This window comes from Crotalus tigris, unplaced genomic scaffold, assembly GCF_016545835.1.
Source record: "Crotalus tigris isolate CLP2741 ecotype Arizona unplaced genomic scaffold, ASM1654583v1 scf7180000019817.510193, whole genome shotgun sequence".
Classification (NCBI taxonomy): Eukaryota; Metazoa; Chordata; class Lepidosauria; order Squamata; family Viperidae; genus Crotalus; species Crotalus tigris.
In genome coordinates this window covers 470,196-494,035 of record NW_024097726.1, presented here as the reverse complement: position 1 = coordinate 494,035, position 23,840 = coordinate 470,196, and the positions used below count along the sequence as shown (strand labels likewise).

Below are 23,840 nucleotides of genomic sequence, written 5' to 3'. Positions count from 1 at the left end.
ACCACCAATGCTCTTAAAAGGCCTGATTTGGGAGTTCCAATTACACCATATCTGATGCACAAGACTGAACACAGTCTGTTAAAAATGGTATCCAAAAAAAGGGAGCAGAAGCCGAGAGTTGCTAATATAGGAGTAAGTTCATCCTCAGCTATAGAAGCTCATGGTTGACTGTGTCCATCACCCTCACTGAGTCAAGCCTAGGGGTTGCTTACAGTTGATAAGCTTGTGCATGAAGAAAAGGCAGGATGTGACTCTAGCAAAGAAATAAGGTAGTGTTCCATTTATTACCATTTGGTGAATAGCAATCATAATGACCAGAGTTATCCCAAATGTGCCTTTTCAGGAGGCAACTGGACTTTCTTGTTTTCTTTGACAATGTTTCACTTCTCATCCAAGAAGCTTCTTCAGACTGGATTTTGCAGTAACACCAGAACAGCTACCAATTGTAGATCTCCTTACAGTCACAGGGTCAGCCATCAGAAACAATAAACAGGTAGAACCAGAGGCAGAACAATTAAGGACGAAGGTAATTGCAGCCCTTGCCAGTGCCAAAACACCCCCTTCCAACCTGACAATTCAAGAAAGGAGAGCAGTGACATCCCTAGGAAGAGACCCAAACATCACCATCCTGCCAGCTGATAAAGGAAGATGCACAGTCATCCTGAACACAGATGACTACAAGGCTAAGGTGAACAGTCTTCTGAAGGACACTGCCACATATGAGACTCTGAAGAGAGATCCCACCAGCAGTTACAAGAGAAAGGTCATTGATTTTTTTCAACACCAGAGCTGAAGAAGTGAAACAGGCTCAAAGAAAAAAAGGAAGTACAGTTGCCTCATGAAAAGCACCTTCAGAATAACTATGACATGGATGACTGAGAATATCCATAGACATAATGATCAGAGCTTTCTTTATAATTGAAAATGGAAGCCCATGCAAGGAAAGAGCTTGGAAAAACATATGTATCTGCATGTTCTTTAAGAAAAAAATTATCATTCTCATATGATTCTGGACATTCCAACCATAGCCAACAAAATGCACATTGTATTTTAGCTGTCTTATGGGTCATTTGCTCCAAAGAAGCATGGGACAAAGATGGCTGCTTCCTTTTATCACATGGGTCCCAAAGAAACCCTTCAGACTGTTGGGATTATTTATTTGCTGAAGCATTTTGGATGGACGTGGATTGGCCTTTTTATTCTGGATGATGACAGTGGAGACAATTTCCTTCAAGCCCTGGAGCCTCTTCTTTCCAAGAACAGGATCTGCTCTGCCTTTCTGGAGAGACTGCCTAAACAAGCATTCTTTTTTATGTTTCAAGGTGATTTAATGCAAATGGTAAATATTTATTTGAATCACCCCATAGCCAATACATTCATCTTTTATGGGGAAAACACCACAGCCATGCTTCTCTTTCTGTTCATGAAGTTTCTAGTCATAACCTGTGGAAAAATGTGGATTCCGACAGCTCAAATGGACTTAACATTAACAAGTCTTCATCGACCATCAGATCTGCAAATGTTTGATGGAGCAATATCCTTTGCTATTCATTCTAATGAACTGCCAGGGTTCAATGAATTCCTTGGTGAAATAAAACCATTTTGGACCCAGCGAGATAGTTTGTTGAAAGAATTCTGGGAACAAGGTTTTGATTGTGGCTTTTCAGGCAGCAATAAGCCAGTGGACAATGATGAAGCATGTACTGGGAAGGAAGATCTAAGAAATCTTCCCAGGCATTTATTTGAGATGACTGGCCACAGTTACAGTATCTACAGTGCAGTCTATGCTGTAGCACATGCTATTCACAACATGAACTTACTTAGATCTAAATGCAAAAGAGTAACACAAAGTAGAAGAGATGAACATCAATATCAAGGTACCTGGAAGGTAATAACTTGGAATGAAACACCTTCAATGCCAGGAGCAATTTTTTGTTGTTGTTGTTAACTGCGAAGTCGTGTCCGACCCATCGCGACCCCATGCACAACGTTCCTCCAGGTCTTCCTGTCCTCTACCATCTTCTGGAGTCCATTTAAGTTCACACCTACTGCTTCAGTGACTCCATCCAGCCATCTCATTCTCTGTCGTCCCCTTCTTCTATTGCCCTCAATCTTTCCCAGCATTAGGCTCTTCTCCAGTGAATCCTTCCTTCTCAAGGAGCAAATTAGTACTATGGAAATGTATACTGAGTTTCTTCCACATTCTCAGATTAGTAATGATGTAGTAGAGCAGTGGCACCCAACCTTTTGGGTACCAGGGACTGGTTCTGTGGAGAAAGGTTTTTCCACAGACTGGAAGGGATGTGGTTTTGCATGCTGCCTGCATCCCGTGATGGAGCTTTGCTTGTTTGTATGGACAGGTTGCTGGCATTCCACAGACTGGTGATGGTCCAGGGACCAAGGGTTGGGGACCCCTTGTAGTAGGGTATACAAGTCCTGTGAAAAGTGATTTATTGGCTTCTACAAATATGTTGATATTGACTGTTGATTCTCTTCATTCAACTAAGGCAGTGATGATTCACTAGCAAAAAGCAATTCACATTGTCCTGAATCATGGACCAGATGCTGCAGAAGTCTCTTCTCAGCCCTCTCCAGCATACTGGTTGCAAATCTTCAGTATTGCGAGGCGTTGACACAAATGTGGAAATGCCTATCTGTTGACCCAGATTAGAATGACTTCAGTATGTCCCTAGTGGTCACCAATCTGATGGAGGTCTTCTAGATGCCAAAGACTTGTGCAAAAGAAGGTTGAGATGGATGGTTAAAAGGAGGAACATGAAACATTAAGAGTGCTTCATTTCTCCCTTACAAGGTCATTGCTTTACAAAGCAGCTTTCACAAAAAAGAGCGACAAGTTGATGAGAGGCTAGGAGTTTAAATCTTATGAAAATACATAAACTGTGCATTTATCAAAAAAAAGAGAAAGCTAAGGAGAGATATAATAACAGTTTTGCAGAAATTGAAGAGCTGACACCCAGAAGAGAGTGTGAGTTTATTCTCCATGACACCTGAGGGAACCACGAGAATGTTATTAACTGAGTAGCTTCTTCTATAAAACTACATTTCTTCCTCCATTTTGAACTTAAAGGAAATTAACTTTTCCACTGCCAAAACATATGTATTTTAGGATGGGTTTGATGACAAAATAAGCAGCAAAATGCTTGCTTCTTAATCCCAATATAATGTCTTCAAATGGATTGGATTTTGATAGTATCTAACTCTGCTGGTCATGCTAAGCCATGGCATTGCTTATTTTGCTTTTGAACCTAGTTTTAAGGAATACAGGTATTCAATACATCCATAATGATGTTAACAAAGTAACATTTCTGTCTTTCTTGTGACTCGTGCAACCTGCCGTGGCTTAATGATGGTTGAAATTTAAATTGACTGACAGAAATCAGTGGGACTTAAGTAATGCAACTTTGATTTTCATAGAGATAGATTTCAGGATGTTTGATATAATCCACTGTACAGTTTCAACTGATATGTTCCCTCTCATTTTTAATTAGCTTTACTCGTTTCTTCAAGGGCTTTCATTCAATAATGCATTTGGAGAAACTGTGTCCATCAACCATCATGGAGAAGTGCTTTCTGGATTTGATATTACAAATGTGGTCATGTTTCCAAACAATTCCTACCGTAAGGTGAAAATTGGAAAGATGGATCCCAAAGCACTTGATGGAGATGAATTTGTGATTCATGAAGATTTAATTATGTGGCCCAAATATTTTAAGAGGGTATGGATTTTGAGGTATTTTATTATTTAAAATGAAGGATCTGGAAATCAGAGATGAGTTTGACTATTTTTCCTATTCTGGGGGAATTATAATTGGCAAATGTGGGAAGACGGGCAATTTTGAGAACCTTCTGACTTAGTTGTACAAAAGATACTGTTAAAAAAATGAGTAACTGACTCCTAATATTATGGTTGACCAGTACAGAGTCCATCAACTAGGAAGAGTTGGAAAACTATTGTAAAGTTTAATCCCTTAATACTGAGAAGCATGCTTGGGGGGGCATGGGGGCGAATTTTTATGTGTTGTCTGCTTGCATTGAGTTTGCTATTAAATATCACTGCAGGTGTTTTTTTTTTAAATTATTTCTCCTTCTTCAGTTAATCCAGAGAGGGGAAAGGTAGGAATAGCTTGGATGCAATCGTGAAATATTTAGAAAGTGTTGGGGAGATTTCCAGGTGTGGCACTTAATTTCATGATCCTACTTGTTACTCTATTTATGCAGGGAGATGAGAGAATGATTGTCCTATATTATTCTTAAATCTTGGATTCCATTCTGGTTTGTCAACAGGTCTTGCCCCGCTCAGTGTGTAATGATCCCTGTCCTGCAGGCTTTCAGAAGAAAAAAAAAGAAGGGCATAAATTTTGTTGCTATGATTGTGATCCATGTTCTGATGGGAAGATGTCAAACATGTCGGGTAAATTACTCTATGTTTTACTGTAATATAGTCTAGACTATTCAAGGCTACTCAACTCTGTGACATATTAATTTTTTTCATTGCAAAATTAGTAAATTAATTTAAATAGGTTGCTGATTTGCTTGCTTTATTGATTCTAATAACAATTCTCATAATGGAACAGTTTGTAAGGTGGTATACATAAAATTAGGTAATATGACAATGAAAACCTTTCAAATAATTCTTAAAATGAATAAAACGAGAAAGGTCCTAAAACAAGTCATACATATGTAAACTCTCTCCTTTCAAGGATCTCAGCAGTCCATGTGTTTTATGGATGTGATGATGGGAGAAAGACATCTAGTTCTCAACAAGAATGAACCCAACCAAACAGGGGTTTTACAGCTGCTATTAAGGCCAACCTTGTGACACTAAGGGAGTGAAGTGCCAGTAGTTTTCCACAGTCTATGTATGTATATATATGATATGTGGACAATACAATTTAGTTCTGGTCTTACAATGAACAGATTGTCCTGCGTAAGGAAGCATGGAGAAAAAATTGCGCAACAGATAAAGTTGCTTCTTTGTTTTCAGTTGGATACTGGCCTTGTCACACATGCAGAGGAGATTTCTGGGAAGAATGTCTAATTATTTGGGAAAAGTTTGAACCTGTTGGAGCTGAGGAAGTGGACAGGGTCCTTGGGATTATGAGCTTGGTTACCTGCTCTATCCATGACCATCTTATCTCATTAAAGCAACCTGAGAGGTGATGTTTGATGGATTGAATAGGTTAATTTTTATTTGAGTGAAGAAGTTGTTCCTTTACTTCTTAAAGAGACCTTATTCATCACCTCCTCAAGAACCCATCTGATAATTTTTTGTTCAGTATCTCTCCTCCATTTATTGGAGAAGTCCTTCTAGATTTTATCAACGTGCCTAGTGATGGGATTCAGCCGGTTTGCACCAGTTCAGTAGAACCAGTAGCTATTTTGGCAAACCAGCTGAATCCCACCACTGGATGGTGCCCACTGAAGCCCTAGCCCTTTTTTTCAAGGCCCAGAATGGCCTTCCGGAAGTGCATGGATGCCACTTTCAGAAGTCTGTTCTGGGCCTTATAGGCCTGGAAGAGCCCTCCCAGGCCCAGAACGGCCTGCCGGAAGTGTGTGGATGCTGCTTCCAAAAGTCCATTCTGGGTCTTGGAGGCCCAGGCCCAGAACGGACTTCCGGAAGCAGCATCCATGCAGAGAACTGGTTGTTCACATGTTTGAATCCCACTAGATCTGGAGAAGAAGTATACTACAGATACCCTCAGCTAGGGTGCTATACTTGCTGGGTCCCAGGAGACATCCCTTCTCTGCTATAGAGCCAACATACAGAACATTCTTCCCCCTAAAATTAGATTTACTCCATCCCTTTTGGTATTCTGAAAAGACCCCAAGAGCTGTTTATTATATCAGTCCTGGTGTACCCCCGGTACCGGAGAAGAAACTTCATGAGTGAAACATTGTTTCTGTATTTCTTTTCCTGAGTTTATTCTTGTGATTTGGAGAGCATAGTAAAAAAGGATCGGGGGGGGGGGTGCATGCTTACCGCAGTTCTATTGTTGATACTTATTGAAATAGCTCAGTAGCTATATAAATTTGATAAACATACAAATAAATCAATAAATCCATAAAATAGTCTTTATATTAGTGCCCAAAGGAGGAAAAAAGACCATATTTGACCATATGATTGAAGTCAAATCATTTTTTTCACATTAATGTAATACATGAGACACTTGGTTAAAAATGGGCAGGACTTCATCTCACAGTTAAAAATGGGACAGATTCAGTCAAACAGTTATGTCCATCAACTTGATTTTTTGGAACACTGCTAGTTCCTATTGCTCATATGGATTAATACCTAAAAACTGGACAAGGAAAGCTTGAAAGGAAGGAACTTTAGGACGCTTATGCCATATTTTAAATGTGGTATTATCTGATTACAATTATAACCAACAAAGAAGATTCCCACTTCAATAAGTTAATTTTGGTTCTTGTCTAATGATCTAATCCAGTGTTTTCCAAGCATAGCAACTTTAATACCTGTGGACCTCAGTTCCCAAATTCCATAGTGATAATTCTGAGATTTGAAGTCTATACTTCTTAAAGTGGACAAGTTAAAAGAATACTGACATAATCTAATTTAATTATATATTTTACTTGCTGCTAGAGCAATCATGACAATTAGATTCAATGCCTCATGGTCTCTCTCTCTCTCTCTCTCTCTCTCTCTCTCTCTCCCTCCCTCCCTCCCTCCCTCCCTCCCCCTCTCTTTCTCATTTCTGCTCTTATTTTCAGATGTGATTGTCTGTTCTGAATGTCCAGAAGATCAATATCCAAGCAAGGATAAAGTTCGATGCATCCAAAAAACCATAACTTTCCTAACATATGTAGAACCTTTAGGAATTAGTTTAGCTATGATTGCTTTTTTATTTTCAATCATTACCATGTTCACACTTGGAATATTTATTAAGTATAAAGACACCCCTATTGTTAAAGCTAACAACAAGGATCTCACCTACACGCTCCTCATCGCTCTTCTGCTTAGCTTCCTCTGCTCTTTTCTTTTCATTGGAAACCCCCTCAAACTGATTTGCTTCTTCCGACAATCAGTCTTTGGTATCATCTTCTCTGTGGCTGTTTCCTCTGTATTGGCCAAAACTATCATGGTCATTGCTGCATTCATGGCCACCAAACCAGGGTCCGGCATGAGAAAATGGTTGGGGAAAAGATTGTCATCTTAATTGTTCTTTTCTGTTCCTTCATTCAAGCAGTCATTTGTGTAGCATGGATCGTCATCTCTCCCCCCTTTCCAGAACTTAACATGCTATCAATGACTGAAGAGATCATAGCAGAATGTAATGAAGGATCTGTTGTGATGTTTTATCTTGTCTTGAGCTATATGGGGTTTCTATCTTTGGTCAGCTTCATGGTGGCTTTCCTAGCTAGAAACTTGCCAGACACCTTCAATGAAGCCAAGTTCATCACCTTTAGTATGTTAATGTTTTGTAGTGTTTGGTTAACTTTTGTTCCAACCTATATGAGTACCAAAGGAAAATATATGGTAGCTGTGGAGATCTTCTCCATTTTAGCTTCTAGTGCTGGGTTATTGGGATGTATCTTTTTCCCTAAATGCTACATTATTTTGCTGAGGCCTGAGCTCAATAGCAAAGAGCTACTTGTAAAGAGAAAACATTTCTGACTATTAAATTGCGGCTATATATATTTCTATGGTGAAATGGAATGAATAATCCTCGTCTAAGAATTAAAACTGGGCTTGTTTATTATCTCTGCCAAATTTATTGATATAGAATATCCTTGGCATGTATAACAATGTGTGTCATTTTTTTATGAATGGAAATGGAAAATAAAATCTTTCTCTGCATAATAAGTTACTCTGCATTTAATAAAGTGTTTTCATTAGTTTTGATTATTGACACAACCTATATAATGACCAGAAAAAAGTAGGTCTTTTTCAAAAGAGATATGCTCTTTGATAAGAATTAACAATGATCTAATATATGGGTAGCACAGATTTGGTCTTATGATGGTCAAACAGCACAGCAAAAAAAAAAAAAAAAAATCCCTGGATTTTACTTTAAATAAATGAGCTAAAATGATGTCAGAGTATTTGGCAATTAGAAATGTATCTAATTTGTTTTTCCCAAAGATTAATTTATTCTTATGTCCTCTTTGGTGAATTTCCAACTTTCTGAATTTGGAGAAGACCAATCTTTTTTGTAAGTACATTTATATTGTAAATATCCAACATACAATTCTCTCTTTAAGATGGAACATACACCTGATCCTCAGCTTACCATTATTCATCTGGTGACTGTTCTAAATTTTAACAGTATTGAATAAAATGACTTACAACTGATGCTTGAAGTTATAGTCATTGCAGCACTCTGGGGTCATATGCTGAAGATGTGTGTGCTTGGGCACTTTGATTATCCCCACTCCACATATTTGACATTCATATTTGGCTCTAGGACCCCAGCTTACATTTGGTACATTTCCCCCCCCACTACTGACAAGTCATGCCTGGCCTGGACTTCATCCAAGGACTTCATCCAAGGACTTCATCCAAGGACAAATAGCAAACAGTAACTTGCTAAACGTTTTCCAGGTTTTCCACTAGAAAGAGGGCTGAGAAAATATCTACAGACCCCTCAGGACGTTGCTATAGGTGATGTGGGTGGCATGGAGGCTCCGCACCCAGTCCAGCCCAGCCCCAGAATGGCACGGAAAGTGAGGCAGTAGCCCCATGTGCATCCCCATGCGCGAGTGCACCCCCATCCTGCCAGGCAAGTGGAGTCGTGGCATCTGCCAAAGAAGAATGCAGGTGGGCAGCTGCTGTGGCTCCACTAGCCTAGCAAGGGGGGGCGCACTTATGCACGGGGATGCATGTGGAGCTGCTGCCTCACTTTCCATGCCATGCTGGGGCTTGTCTGGTCTGGGTGCGGAGCCTCCATGCCATGTCTTCTCCTGCAGACATTGGGAGTGCGCACCCCACCTACCCCTCATCCCGGGGCAGCTGCCACCATCCTGTGCTCTCCAGCCCATTGCCGGCCAGCTGGGCACACTGAGCTTGAGCCTCGAGCAGATGGAGGCTGGAAGGAAGTGCGAGCCATGGCTGCCCAGCTCCTCCACCTGAGGACACATGTGGGGAGAGGTGCCACTCAGCTAGGTTACCCATGGTCTGCTCACATAAGGAGGAGGAGGATGGAGGAGGAGGGTTGGCCAGGGACAGGCGCAGCACTACCCACAGGGGGAATCTGACCAGCCCCAGCCTAGAGGGTGGGAGAGGTCGAGGGAGCCTGAAGGGAGGCAGGCATGGTGCTTGGGGGTAGCTGCTCCCCCTCCCCCTGTGCTCCTGCAGAAGGGCTGGCTGGCTTCAGCGTCACCTGGGCAGGCCTGGCAACACATCTGCCCAGCGGCACTGGCAGGCCCAGCCTTCCTTCCTTCCTTCCTTCCTTCCTTCCTTCCTTCCTTCCTTCCTTCCTTCCTTCCTTCCTTCCTTCCTTCCTTCCTCCCTCCCTCCCTCCCTCCCTCCCTCTCTTTCTCCAAAGTCCAAACTTATGTGTCCTCCTTCCCCCGCTAGCCTTCTGCAAAGCGCAAACAGACACCGCATCGTACTTGTCTTCTCCAAACTCACAGCCACCATCGCTTCCAAAGGCCGTCTGCTTGCTCATTCACTCTCTCGCTGCACTCCCACCAAAATCTGCTTTTATAGGTCCCCTTCTCCCCACCCAGCTCTTGCAGCTATTCCTATGAGAGCACTGCTGGATTTGGTTTCCCTGTCCTCTCCAGTTCCCATTAGTCAGGCGCACATGGACAGGGGGAGGGGAGCATCCCTCTGACGTGCATGCTGACAGAAAGGGCTCTGCGTGCCCAGTCTGGCATGCATGCCATAGGTTCACCACCACGGCTATGGGGCATTGCATGCCAAAACAACTAAACCCAAAGATAGTCTTTTTCCCCCTGTGCCATCACTCTGCTAAACACCTAACTCGTACAGCATGTATTGCTCCTATCATCTTTCTCATCTTCTCATTTCTCATCTTCTCATTTTTCTTACTATCTTCTCCTATTGGTATCTTATGATTTATCACTTGTTGTTTGTATCTTATGATTTATGATCTGTGACTTATCACTTTATTGTTTTTAGGTACACTGAGAGCTTATGCACTGGAGACAAATTCCTTGTGTCTCCAATCACACTTGGTCAATAAAGAATTCTATTCTATGTTTCTTGCCACCTATGTGGAAGTCATCTTTTATGACATAACCCATCATCTGACTGGGTTTGCTCCCACTCTTTCATTAATTTAGAATCACAGAATGAAAAGCAGTCTATGACCAATTTGCCCAAGCTTCTGCTTAATATATGGTTCACCAAAACATTTCTGGTGAATGACTATCAGTCTTTTATTAGAAGAATTCCACAAAGGAAAAATTCACCATTTCATGGGGCTTCCAGCTCTGGGTGTTAGACACTATCTTTAAAAAAATAAGGATAACACTCTGAAATATTGCATTATAAATTTGAACAGCCAGATGCTTAACTATTTCAGAGGAATATACCTCTCCCTTTGTTTATGACCCTGTAATCCCTTAATTTGAGTCAGAGTTGGGGCAACTGGATGGAGCTGAGAGAGTTTGCAGCACATATTTTTTGTTTGTGCCTTAGGAGAGAAACATCTGCCACTACCTAGGATTGAATTCTCAATCTTCCAAGTGGGAAGCTAGCATCTTCACCAACAGGCCACCATGCCAGTCATTTATATACAGTACCTCTGAACGATCAAAATTCTACAAAGTATGGAGATATAGCTTCTCTGGAAGAGATTACATTTCCATATAATAAAGACATCCAAGCAATGTTGAATATTGTTTTCCTTAACAGATTAGGTTTATGAAGAACAGGGGTAGTAGAATGATGGAAAGAAAGATTTCACCAAAATATGTGGTGAATATATAAAGAAAGTGTTTGAGAACAGATAGAGCCTTTTATGTTGATTCTTGGGTCCAATATGTTTTAACTTAAGAACTTAGTATATTGTATTGAAATCATCTAATGAGAAATGTTAAAACCCCAGATTTATTATATGAAATATTTTATTTATAGAAGGAAAGTTCACAAGAAAGTATTTGTTATCAGAGAAAATATGGTTGATCTTCAAAGGAATGTTTCAAGATTGAGAAAAGAGGAATTGAGTGGATGAATGCTATGCTTTTTTTAGGACATGAAGTTATGGGATTATGCATGACTTCCTAACTGTAACTAGGATCAAGAAAACACAGGTTCAGGTCCACCTTAAGGCTAACTGTGTGACTTAATATAATTCAAATTAAGGGAGAGCACCATGAAAATGCCTTCAGAAGGAAAGCTGGAATAGGTCTTCAAGAAAAAAAATGCAATTATATAAATGATTTCTTGAAAGAATGAAAAATTTGTAGAGTATTGTTCTCAGTGACTCTTGTGAGGTTTATTGTGCTCATTGGTTTCCTAAAGAGATATATTTGGAAAAGGTAGAGAATTCAGCCATAAATATTTGGTTTAGGAAGAATCTCATGAACAATGATTAAATTTACAGAAATAATTTACAGAAGTATATAAGTGTTTTATGTGGAATCTCTTAAGAAAAAAAATCTAAGAAAATAGTTACACAAAGCTGTAATGTGGAAATGAAATAATAGCTCTCCAAACCCAGGGGGTTCCATTCACAGAGATGACTCTTTAATAGTAATTACTATTATTGCTAAAGCAAGGACTATCATTGATGCTTTATGACAGTGGTTCTCAACCTGTGGGTCGGGACCCCATTTGGGGTCGAACGACCATTTCACGGGGGTCGCCAAACAACGCAGTCCACCATTTCCCCCCCCCCCTTTTCCTTAGCTGTGCTACTCCCTTTTATTCTATTGGCTTTGAAAGCCAATAGAATAGACTCTCTTGAATAGAGTCTAATTCTATTGGCTTTCAAAAGCCAATAGGAATTGTCCAGGCTGTCTCTGTCCTGCTGAGCCCGCCAAAAGTCCCTTTCTGCAAACGGTGCTGCACCAGTTGAGTAGTCCTCGACATACAACCGGTTGAGTAGTCCTCGACTTACGACCAGTTGGGGGTCGCGGCATTAAAAAGGTTGAGAACCACTGCTTTATGACATAGCTGCAACAACTTTCCAGGAAATACTGAAAAAAAAAATTCATGAGTCAGTCTGGAAGAGGTTATAAAATCCCTTTGAATTCTTTGTCCCTTTGTCCCTTTGAATTCTCGTGGTGATTTCCATTTACTGGAGCGTGCTTGTATGTTGATTTGCTAACCTTGTTGATGTCAACCCATTGGACAAGAGAACTGACAAAATTGCATCTGTTAGCTGAACATGTTCCTTGATTTTTATAGTTGATGCAAAATAGCCTCATCATATGCAGTGACTGGGTACAAATAATAATCTTCTAGAGAAAATGTTGAAAACAGAGATCATACTATGGTTGCTGGTTGACATGAACTGCTGGACTGATGCCATAACTTGCCCAAGAAGTGAACCCTCTGCTATTCTTCATGAATGGTATAAACCAGGAAACCTCCTTATTGGTGGGATCACAACTCAGATTGTATATGTATTTGAGGAACTTCCCTTTGATGAGCATCCTTCACAGAAATCATCTAGGCCACCTCTGTAAGTAATTCTCTTTTCCTTTTCCTTCCTTTCCATGTGTCACTTGAAACTGCAGAAAAAATAAAAAAAGAAAAAGAAAGAATTTGTCTCTAATTCACTTGATCAAGGGCATTAGATTTTTTTTTATTTGCTATTGTTGTTGTTGTTACTCGCGAAGTCATGTCCGACCCATCGCGACCCCATGGACAACGTTCCTCCAGGTCTTCCTGTCCTCTACCATCTTCTGGAGTCCATTCAAATTCACACCTACTGCTTCAGTGACTCCATCCAGCCATCTCATTCTCTGTCGTCCCCTTCTTCTATTGCCCTCAATCTTTCCCAGCATTAGGCCCTTCTCCAGTGAGTCCTTCCTTCTCATTAGGTGGCCAAAGTACTTGAGTTTCAACTTCAGGATCTGGCCTTCTAAAGAGCAGTCGGGGTTGATCTCTTCTAGGACTGACCGGTTTGAACGCCTTGCAGTCCAAGGGACTCGCAGGACTCTTCTCCAGCACCATAGTTCAAAGGCCTCAATTCTTTTGCGCTCAGCCTTTCTTATGGTCCAGCTTTCACAGCCATACATTGCAACTGGGAAAACCATGGCCTGGACTATACGCACTTTTGTTGGCAGGGTGATGTCTCTGCTTTTTAGAATGCTGTCTAGATTTGCCATAGCTTTCCTCCCCAGGAGCAAGCGTCTTTTAATTTCTTGGCTGCAGTCCCCATCTGAGGTGATCTTTGAGCCCAGAAAAATAAAATCTGTCACTACCTCCATTTCTTCCCCATCTATTTGCCAGGAATTGAGAGGGCCGGATGCCATGATTTTGGTTTTCTTAATGTTGAGTTTCAAGCCAACTTTTGCACTCTCCTTCTTCACCCGCATCAAGAGGCTCTTTAGGTCCTCTTCACTTTCTGCCATTAGAGTGGTATCATCTGCATATCTTAGGTTGTTGATATTTCTCCCGGCAATCTTAATTCCAACTTTTGATTCATCTAGCCCTGCCTTTCTCATGATGTGCTCTGCATATAAGTTAAATAGGCAGGGTGACAGTATACAGCCTTGCCGGACTCCTTTTCCAATTTTGAACCAATCAGTGGTTCCGTGTTCGGTTCTCACTGTTGCTTCTTGACCCGCATATAGGTTTCTCAAGAGACAAATGAGATGGTCTGGTACTCCCATCTCTTTAAGAACTTGCCACAATTTGTTGTGATCCACACAATCAAAGGCTTTTGCATAGTCAATGAAGCAGAAGTAGATGTTTTTCTGGAACTCCCTAGCTTTCTCCATGATCCAGCGTATGTTGGCAATTTGATCTCTAGTTCCTCTGCCTCTTCGAAATCCGGCCTGTACTTCTGGTAGTTCTCGATCCACATACTGCTGGAGTCTAGCTTGTAGGATTTTAAGCATAACGTTACTAGCATGTGAAATGAGTGCAATGGTGCGATAGTTTGAACATTCTTTGGCATTGCCTTTCTTTGGAATTGGAATGTAAACTGACCTTTTCCAATCTGTGGCCACTGTTGAGTTTTCCAAATTTGCTGGCAAATTGAGTGTAGCACTTTTACTGCATCGTCTTTTAAGATTTTGAATAGCTCAGCTGGAATACTGTCACCTCCACTAGCTTTGTTGTTGCTCAGATTTTCTAAGGCCCATTTCACTTCACATTCTAGGATGTCTGGTTCGAGGTCAGTGACCATCTCATTGTGGTTATCTGGGATGTTAAGCTCATTCTTGTATAGTTCTTCTGTGTAGTTTTGCCATCTCTTCTTAATCTCTTCTGCCTCTGTTAGGTCTCTGCCATTTTGGTCCTTTATCATGCCCATCTTTGCATGAAACGTTCCCTTCATATCTCCAATTTTCTTGAAGAGATCTCTGGTCCTCCCTATTCTGTTGTTTTCTTCTATTTCTTTGCACTGTTCATTTAAGAAGGCATTCTTATCTCTTCTAGCTATTCTCTGGAATTCTGCATTCAATTGGGTGTATCTTTCTCTTTCTCCTTTGCCTTTCGCTTCCCTTCTTTCCTCAGCTATTTGCAAAGCTTCCTCAGACAGCCATTTTGCTTTCTGGCATTTCTTTTTCTTTGGGATGGTTTTAGTTGCTACCTCTTGTACAATGTTGCGAACTTCCATCCATAGTTCTTCAGGCACTCTGTCTATCAGATCCAGTTCCTTAAATCTAGTTGTCACCTCTACTGTATATTCATCAGGAATATGATTTAGTTCATACCTGAGTGGCCTAGTGCTTTTCCCTACTTTTTCAATTTAAGCCTAAATTTTGCAACGAGAAGCTCATGATCTGAGCCACAGTCAGCTCCTGGTCTTGTTTTTACTGACTGTATAGAGCTTCTCCATCTTGGGCTGCAGAGCACATAGTCAATCTGATTTCTATATTGACCGTCTGGTGATGTCCATGTGTAGAGTCGTCTCTTGGGTTGTTGGAAAAGAGTGTTTGTTATGACCATCGTATTCTCTTGACAAAATTCTATTAGCCTGTGCCCTGCTTCGTTTTGTACTCCAAGGCCAAACTTGCCTGTTATTCCGGTTATCTTTTGGCTTCCTACCTTAGCATTCCAATCCCACATGATGATAAGGACATCATTTTTGGGTGTTAATTCTATAAGGTGCTGTAGGGCTTCATAGAACCGGTCAATTTCATCCTCTTCAGCACCAGTGGTTGGGGCATAGATTTGGACTACTGTGATATTGAATGGTTTGCCTTGGACTCGAATTGAGATCATTCTGTCATTTTGAGGATTGTATCCCAGTATTGCTTTTCCTATTCTTTTAGTGACTATGAAGGCTACTCCATTTCTTCTGAGGGATTCTTGCCCATAGTAGTATACCTGATGGTCATCTGAGTTAAATTCACCCATTCCTGTCCATTTTAGTTCGCTGATTCCTAAGATGTCGATGTTCATTCTTGTCATCTCTTTTTTGACTACGTCTAGCTTGCCTTGATTCATGGATCTTACATTCCAGGTTCTATGGAGAAAAAATCTTTACAGCATCGGACTTTCCTTTCACCACCAGATATATCCACAGCTGAGCGTCCTTTCGGCTTTGGCCCAGTCGCTTCATTCTTTCTGGCGCTACTAGTACTAGCCCTCTGCTCTTCCCCAGTAGCATATTGGACACCTTCCGACCTGAGGGGCTCATCTTCCAACGTCATATCTTTTTCCTTTTAGTACTGTCCATGGGGTTTTCATGGCAAAGATACTGGAGTGGTTTGCCATTTCCTTCTCCAGTGGATCACATTTTGTCAGAACTCTCTGCTATAACCTGTCCGTCTTGGGTGGCCCTGCACGGCATAGCTTATAGCTTCATTGAGTTACGCAAGCCCCTTCGCCACGACAAGGCAGTAATCCATAAAGGGGTTATTTGCTATTGGGTAGTGATAATGGCTGGATGGTTGCTAAATCAGCAAATGCATAACAGAATAACAGAGTTGGAAGAGACCCTGGAGGTCTTCTAATCTGACCCCCTGCTCAAGCAGGAAATCCTATACCATGCCAGAGAAATGGTTGTCCAATCGCTTCTTGAATACCTCCAGTGTTGGAGCACCCACAACTTCTGGAGGCAAGTTGTTCCACTGGTTCATTGTTCTAACTGTCAGGAAGTTTCTGCTTAGTTCTAGGTTGATTTTCTCCTTGATTAGTTTCCATCCGTTGCTTCTTGTCCTGCCTTCAGGTGCTTTGGAAAATAGCTTGACTCCCTCTTCTTTGGGGCAGCCCCTCAAATACTGTAACACTACTATCATGTCACTCCTAGTCCTTTTCATTTAAACTTTGTTGTTGTTGTTAATTGCGAAGTCGTGTCCGACCCATCGCGACCCCATGTACAATGTTCCTCCAGGTCTTCCTGTCCTCTACCATCTTCTGGAGTCCATTTAAATTCACACCTACTGCTTCAGTGACTCCATCCAGCCATCTCATTCTCTGTCGTCCCCTTCTTCTCTTGCCCTCCATCTTTCCCAGCATTAGGCTCTTCTCCAGTGAATCCTTCCTTCTCATTAGGTGGCCAAAGTACTTGAGTTTCAACTTCAGGATCATTTAAACTAGACACACCCAATCCCTGCAACCATTCTTCATGTGTTTTAGCCTCCAGTCTGCTAATCATATTTGTTGCTCTTCTCTGCTTTCTTTTTAGAATCTAAACATCATTTTTATATCATGGTGACCAAAACTGGATGCAATATTTATATTATGAATAAATATAAACCTCTATGCACTTCAGACAATATTGCAAGTACAAAGCAGAGTCTTTTTAGTAGACCTGAACACTGGGTGCTGTCTAACAAAATGAAATTCAATGGTGAAAAAAGTAAGTTTCTACATTTAGGCAAGAAAAACCAAATGTGCAGGTATAGTATAGGGGGTACCTTGCTCAATAGCAGTAACTGTGAGAGGCATCTCGGAGTCCTAGTGGACAATCACTTAAATATGAGCCAGCTGTGTGCTGCAGCTGTCAAAAAAGCCAACACAGTGCTGGGCTGCATTAACAGAGGGATAGAATCAAGATCACATGAAGTATTAATACCACTTTACAACGTGTGGGTAAGGCCACACTTGGAATACTGCATCCAGTTTTGGTCACCACAATGTAAAAAAGATGTTGAGACTCTAGAAAGAGTACAGAGAAGAGCAACAAAGATGATTAGGGGACTGGAAACTAAAGCATATAAGGAATGGTTGCTAGTCTAGTTTAATGAAGAGAAGGATGAGGGGGGACACGATAGCAGTGTTCCAATATCTCAGGGGCTGCCACAAAGAAGAGGGAGTCAAGCTATTTTCCAAAGCACCTGAAGGCAGGACAAGAAGCAACGGGTGGAAACTCATCAAAGAGAGAAGCAACCTAGAACTAAGGAGAAACTTCCTGAATGCTCCAACACTGGAAGTTTTTAAGAAGAGACTGGACAGCCATTTGTCCAAAATGGTATAGGGTTTCCTGCCTGAGCAGGGGGTTGGACTAGATGACCTCCAAGGCCCCGTCCAACTTTATTATTATTATTATTATTATTATTATTATTATTATTATTATTATTATTATTATTATTATTATTCTCTATGTGTCTCCCCAGGAAATCTCCAGTTCCTTCCTTGTACTCAAATCCCACTACTTTAATCTAGAGTAATGTTTGACTTCCCAGTCTAGTCTACAGCCCTGAGTTTTCTTGATAAAAATCTATTTTATCTAGGAGGGAGATGGTTCTGCTTCAACATTTAATAAATAAGTAAATATTAGCCTAAAATTATGGGATCAAAATATTTTAAATCTCCATTGGAATATCTGAGAACTGAAGATTTACGTTTCTTCTTAAGTAGAAGAAACTCTGAGCATATAGTCAGTCTAAGGTAAGTGGGGGTTTCTTTCACTTGCAGAAGTGAGAATTAAGTAATTACATTTAAGAATTGCAAGAATGATAAACCAATTTAATGAAAGCTATATATGGAAGCAGCAGAGGGGAGTGAAGAGACCAGTTATAACAGCCCCCCCCAAATGCTCCCAGCCCTCTTTCTCACAAACTATGTATGCAAACATAGTAGTGGGAGTGTTTTGGTGTGTTCACCCTACTGCTGCTTATGGATAAGGTAGAAAAGGTAGCAAGACTTAGTAGAAATAAATAACACAATGTAAGAATGAACTTAAAAAATTCAATCAGGCTTCAACTAGACCTTGCATCATCATTACTGCAATATTTGGAATATCACTGGAATATTTGCAAAAAATACCATTTTCCCAAAGACAACAATTGTTGGGACCACAAAATAGACAAAGTAGCAGAAAATGAAGAAGCCAAAGTTCCCTGGGACTTTAGTATTTGAACATATAAGTACCTTCCACGAAACATTCCAGACTTAGCAACTGTCAATAACAAAAACAAAACAGTTTGGGTAATAGACATGGGAGTGTTTGGAAACAGCAGAATAGAAGAGAAATAACTGCAGAAGGTAGCAAAATGTGAAGACTTACAAATAGAAATAAAACGACTGGGGCAAAAGAAAGCAAAGGTAGAACCAATATAATAGGTGTCTTAGGTGCAATCCTAAAACCACTGGAGCACCACTTGAACAATATCGCCACTGACAAAATCAGCACCAGTCCATTGAAAAAAAAAGCAGTTTTAGTAGAACAACTTCCTTCCTGCCACAATACTTTTAACTATCACCATACAATAAGATCTACCTATTCCCAGGTCCTTGGAAAGAATTGATATGTCGATAAAAATGGCAAATCCTGTTTTAAACATCTGTCTGATTGTTTATTGAGATTCTCAGTTATCCAGTGCCTGGTTGTCCCAAAGATTCTTTTTCAAGAGGCAACTGTTCCCCTCAGAAGAGAAAGAAGATATTTCACTATTTGAAGCAATATAATAATGACATTGTTTGCCTGCAGGAAACTCATATTATTTCTAAGGATCAAAAATATTTAGCTAATGCTCGATTGGGATCTCATTTTGTATCCTTTGCTCTTGGGAAAAAAGGGGGTGTAGTTATTTATGTTAAGCAAAATTTATCAGTTTGTTTAGTAGACTCTGATCCACAAGGGAGATATGTAATGATTGAAGTGGGATTGTATGGCAAGAAAATACTTATAGTAGGTTTGTATGCCCCAAATCAACAACAAGAACAATTTTACAGGTTGTTACATCAAAAACTGACTTTATTGGATTATAGATCTGTTATATTAATGGGAGATTGGATTGGAGTTTTAGACACTTATAGAGACAAAAAAGGATTTTCTACTTCTTTTAAACAGGCCAAATTACCTAAGGCCTTTTTTGATTTGAAAGAGGACTGGGAGTTGCGAGATCATTGGCGAGAACATAACATGGAAGAGAGAGACTTCAGCTTTTTTTCGGATAGACATCAATCTTTTTCAAGAATTGACTTTTTTTTTATTACCACGGACCTATATTTTAGGGTAAAGAATGTAAAGATATTTCCAAGGACATTGACAGATCACAGCCCAGTGTGGATGAAACTGGCTACTGAAAAAGAGGAGAGGAGATCTTGGAGGTTGAATGAAAATTTATTTAGACAAGAAATGAATGTTCAGAAACTTAAAGAGTATTTAAAGGAATATTTTGTTTTAAATATGTATAAGGGAACTTCAATGGCAATGGTATGGGATGCAAGTAAAGCTTATATGCGTGGGGTTCTGATACAAAGGAATAAGGTTCATAGACAGAAACAGGTGCAAAAATGTAAGGAGTTGGAAGATGAGATTAAATTAAAAGAAAAAGTTTTAATTTTAAATCCTACAGATGAGAAGGTTAAGGAATCTATAAACTTGCTTAAAACGCAGTTTAATATGTTAATGGCGGATCAGACTGCAACCAACCTACTTTATATGAAACATAATACATTTTGTAATGCTAATAAGCCAGGGAGATAGTTGGCTTATCAATTGCGAAAGAAACAGAAATTGAGAATTATAGATAAAATAAATTATAATGGTAAATTGGTATATCAGAAGGAATTGATTAAGAAATCTTTTCTAGATTATTATACAAAATTATATATGGGTAGGAAAGTACAGGCTTTAGATATAGATAAATATTTACAAGATGCTCATTTTCCTAAGTTAACAGAAGATCAGAAACAAGAAATTAATGGATTGGTTACTACAGAGGAAATTGCTACAGCAATTAAACAATTAAAAGTAGGTAAAGCACCGGGTACTGACGGATTGACATCAATTTATTATAAGACTTTGATAGATGAGATGATAGAACCTTTAAGGGAACTTTTTAATAATATATTACAGGGATCAGAGACCCCCTTGTCTTGGGGTAGAGATTTTATATCCTTGATCCCAAAAGAGGACCAAGATCTTACTCTACCCAAAAATTATAGACCTATATCTCTTTTGAATGTAGATTACAAGATTTTTTCGAAAATTCTAGCTAACAGACTTATGACTGTGTTGAATCAACTAATACATATGGATCAAACTGGATTTATAATTGGAAGATATATGAAGAACAATGTTAGACAAATTATTAATTTAATAGAATATTTGGATAAGAACAACCAAATTTCTGCAGGATTGATATTTCTAGATGCTGAAAAAGCTTTTGATCAGTTAAATTGGCAATTTATGTTAAGATTGGTTGAGGAAATGAATTTTGGAGATAAAATTTTACAGGCTTTTCGAGCCATTTATCAAAAACAAACGGCACAACTTATAGTTAATAGAGGCTTATCAGAGGTGTTTCTAATTGAAAAGGGGACTAGACAGAGTTGTCCATTGTCACCTTTGCTGTTTGTTTTTGGAAATTTTGCTGATCAAAATTCGTGAATCACCTAAAATAAAAGGAATAGAAATTAATAAAAATGATTATAAATTAAGGGCTTTTGCAGATGATCTGGTTGTCACTTTGTCCCAACCAACTGATTCTGTAATGGAGTTGTTACAATTGATAAATCAGTTTGGACAAGTGTCAGGTTTTAAGATTAATAACAATAAGACTAAAATATTGTCAAAAAACATGACCAACTTGGATAAGGAGACTTTAGCTAGATTGACAGGTTTTGAGGTTGTTAATAAGGTAAAATATTTGGGGGTTATTTTATCTGCTTCCAATGCAAAATTGTATAAAAATAATTATGAAAGGCTGTGGCTTAAAATACAAAAGGACTTAGATAACTGGAAAAAGCTGCAATTGTCCCTATTGGGGAGAATAGGAGCGATTAAAATGAATGTCTTGCCAAAGTTTCTCTTTCTATTTCAAATGATACCTATTTTAAAGAAAGAAGCAAATCTAGATGAATGGCAGAAAGGTATCAATAAATTCATCTGTGCAGGGAAAAAACCAAGAGTAAAATTCGAAATTATACAAGATGTACGAGAGAGAGGTGGACTCAAGGTACCGAATTTGAAATTGTATTATGATGCTGTGGTTTTAACATTAATTAGTGATTGGGTTAATTTAACAAATGTAGATATACTCCCTTTGGAGGGTTGGGATTTACTATATGGTTGGCATGCCTATTTAATTTATAATAAAAAGGCTGATAGGGATTTTAAGTCCCATATTTTAAGAATTTCTTTACTTTGGGTTTGGAAGAAGTATTATTTGTTTCCTGATCTTTTAATTTAGCTTCACTGGTTTCTTCAAGGCCTTTCATTTAATAATTCACTGTGTCCATCAACCATCATGGAGAAGTGCTTTCTGGATTTGATATTACAAATGTGGTCATGTTTCCAAACAATTCCTACCATAAAGTGAAAATTGGAAAAATTGATCCCAAAGCTCTTGAAGGAAACAAATTTGTGATTCATGAAGATTTAATTTAATTAATTTTAAGCAGGTACAGATTTTTGAGATATTACATTATTCTGGGTGAAAGATTTGGAGATCAGCAATGAGTTTGATTGTACAGCCTACTTTCATATCCTTAAATGAGTTAAAATTAACTATTTGTATTCCAACTATGGCTGGGTTTTTTTCTGCTATATTTGACAAATTTGCAGAAGATTTTTTTTTCCTCAGGGAGATGGGGAATTTTGCTACTACCCTAGCTGCGAAAGAGAGAGAGAGAGAGAGAGAGGGAGGGAGGGAGGGAGAGAGAGAGAGAGAGAGAGAGAGAGAGAGAGAGAGAGAGAGAGAGAGAGAGAGAGAGAGAGATGGAGAGAAAGAGAAATCAGATTCAGGAATAGATGAAAAAAAATAGACATTTTAAAATATTTGAAAATAAAATAAAAAGTACTACCACCCACCTTTGACAGGTTATAAAAAGCTCAAGAATCAGTGAGCTGGCTAATATTATATATCCTGGCTTCACTGGGGTTGAAACACTAAAGCTTCTGTATGTACAATACTGTACAAAGTGAGTAACTGACTCCTAATGTCATGGTTATGAAACATCCTGGTTTATCAACAGATCTTGCCTCGTTCAGTGTGTAATGATCCCTGTCCTGCTTGCTATCAGAAGAAAAAGAAAGAAGGCAAGAAATTTTGCTGCTATGATTGTGATCCATGTTCTGATGGGAAGATGTCAAACGTGTCAGGTAAATTATTCTCTACTCTACTCTACTCTACTCTACCCTACCCTACCCTACCCTACCCTACCCTACCCTACCCTACCCTACCCTACCCTACCCTACTCTACTCTACTCTACTCTACTCTACTCTACTCTACTCTACTCTACTCATACTCTACTCTACTCTACTCTACTCTACTCTACTCTACTCTACTCTACTCTACTCTACTCTATTCTACTCTACTCTACTCTACTCTACTATACCATACATCTTATTCTACTTTATTCTGTGATATATTAGACTTTTTCACTGCTTAATTGACCAGATAATAAATTACTTTTATTTAAATGTATATCTGATTTCTCTGTTTCATTTATTTTATTCCAATACTGATCCACATATTTAAATATTTCACAAGGTGTACACATAAAATTGAATAAAACCAAAGTGCAAAGCTTTCAAATAATTCCTAAAAGGAAGAAAAAGAATGTTTGATAAAGGCAATGGATTGCATCATGCTCATGAAATCTCTCTCTTTTGAGGAATCCAGGAGTCTGCTTGGGTTACAGAGGAGCTGGGGGAAATAAAATTGGGAAGAAGAGATCTTGAACATAGAAGACACTTTGCCAAGAACAAAGTTGACCAAGCATGGATTAATGCTTCTATTAAGACCTATCTTGTGATGCTAAAGGTGGGGAGACACCAGTATGTCTTTGCCCCTAATGCAGTCACAGAAGGTCTCCACCATCCTTGGTAGGAAGGCATGATGAACATGTTATAAGGCCATACAAAGGCAATTGCACAGAATTTGTCAGATAAAGTCACCAAGTAGACACTCATCTTGTTGTAGGTCCAGAGGAGATTTCTGGGAAGATTCATGCCTGTTTTGAACCTGTTGGATCAAAGAGAATGGACAGGTTCCCTGGGATTGAGAGCTTGTCCACTTGGTTTATGAAATGGAATTAAGGCAAAGTTTTCAGATAGATAAATTTTATTAAAAAGTATTTTACCAGAATAAAAAGATTGATGCTTCCTAACTATGATTAGCACTAACAAAGAAGATTCCCACCTCAATACATTATTTTTAGATCTCATCTAACGATAGGAAGAGAAATATTCTTTATTGGCCAAGTGCGATTGTACACACAAGGAATTTGTCTCTGGTGCATAAGTTCTCAGTGTACATACAAACAAAGAAATGTTTGTCATGATTTAATAAATTGTTATTCAAATTTAGCAAC

At 39.3% G+C, this 23,840-nt stretch overlaps 1 pseudogene; it reads left to right on the top strand.

Moving 5' to 3' along the window:
• The first annotated feature begins 1,096 nt into the window (after positions 1–1,096).
• Positions 1,097–23,840, top strand: part of LOC120317772 — a 31,160-nt pseudogene continuing 8,416 nt past the window's right edge.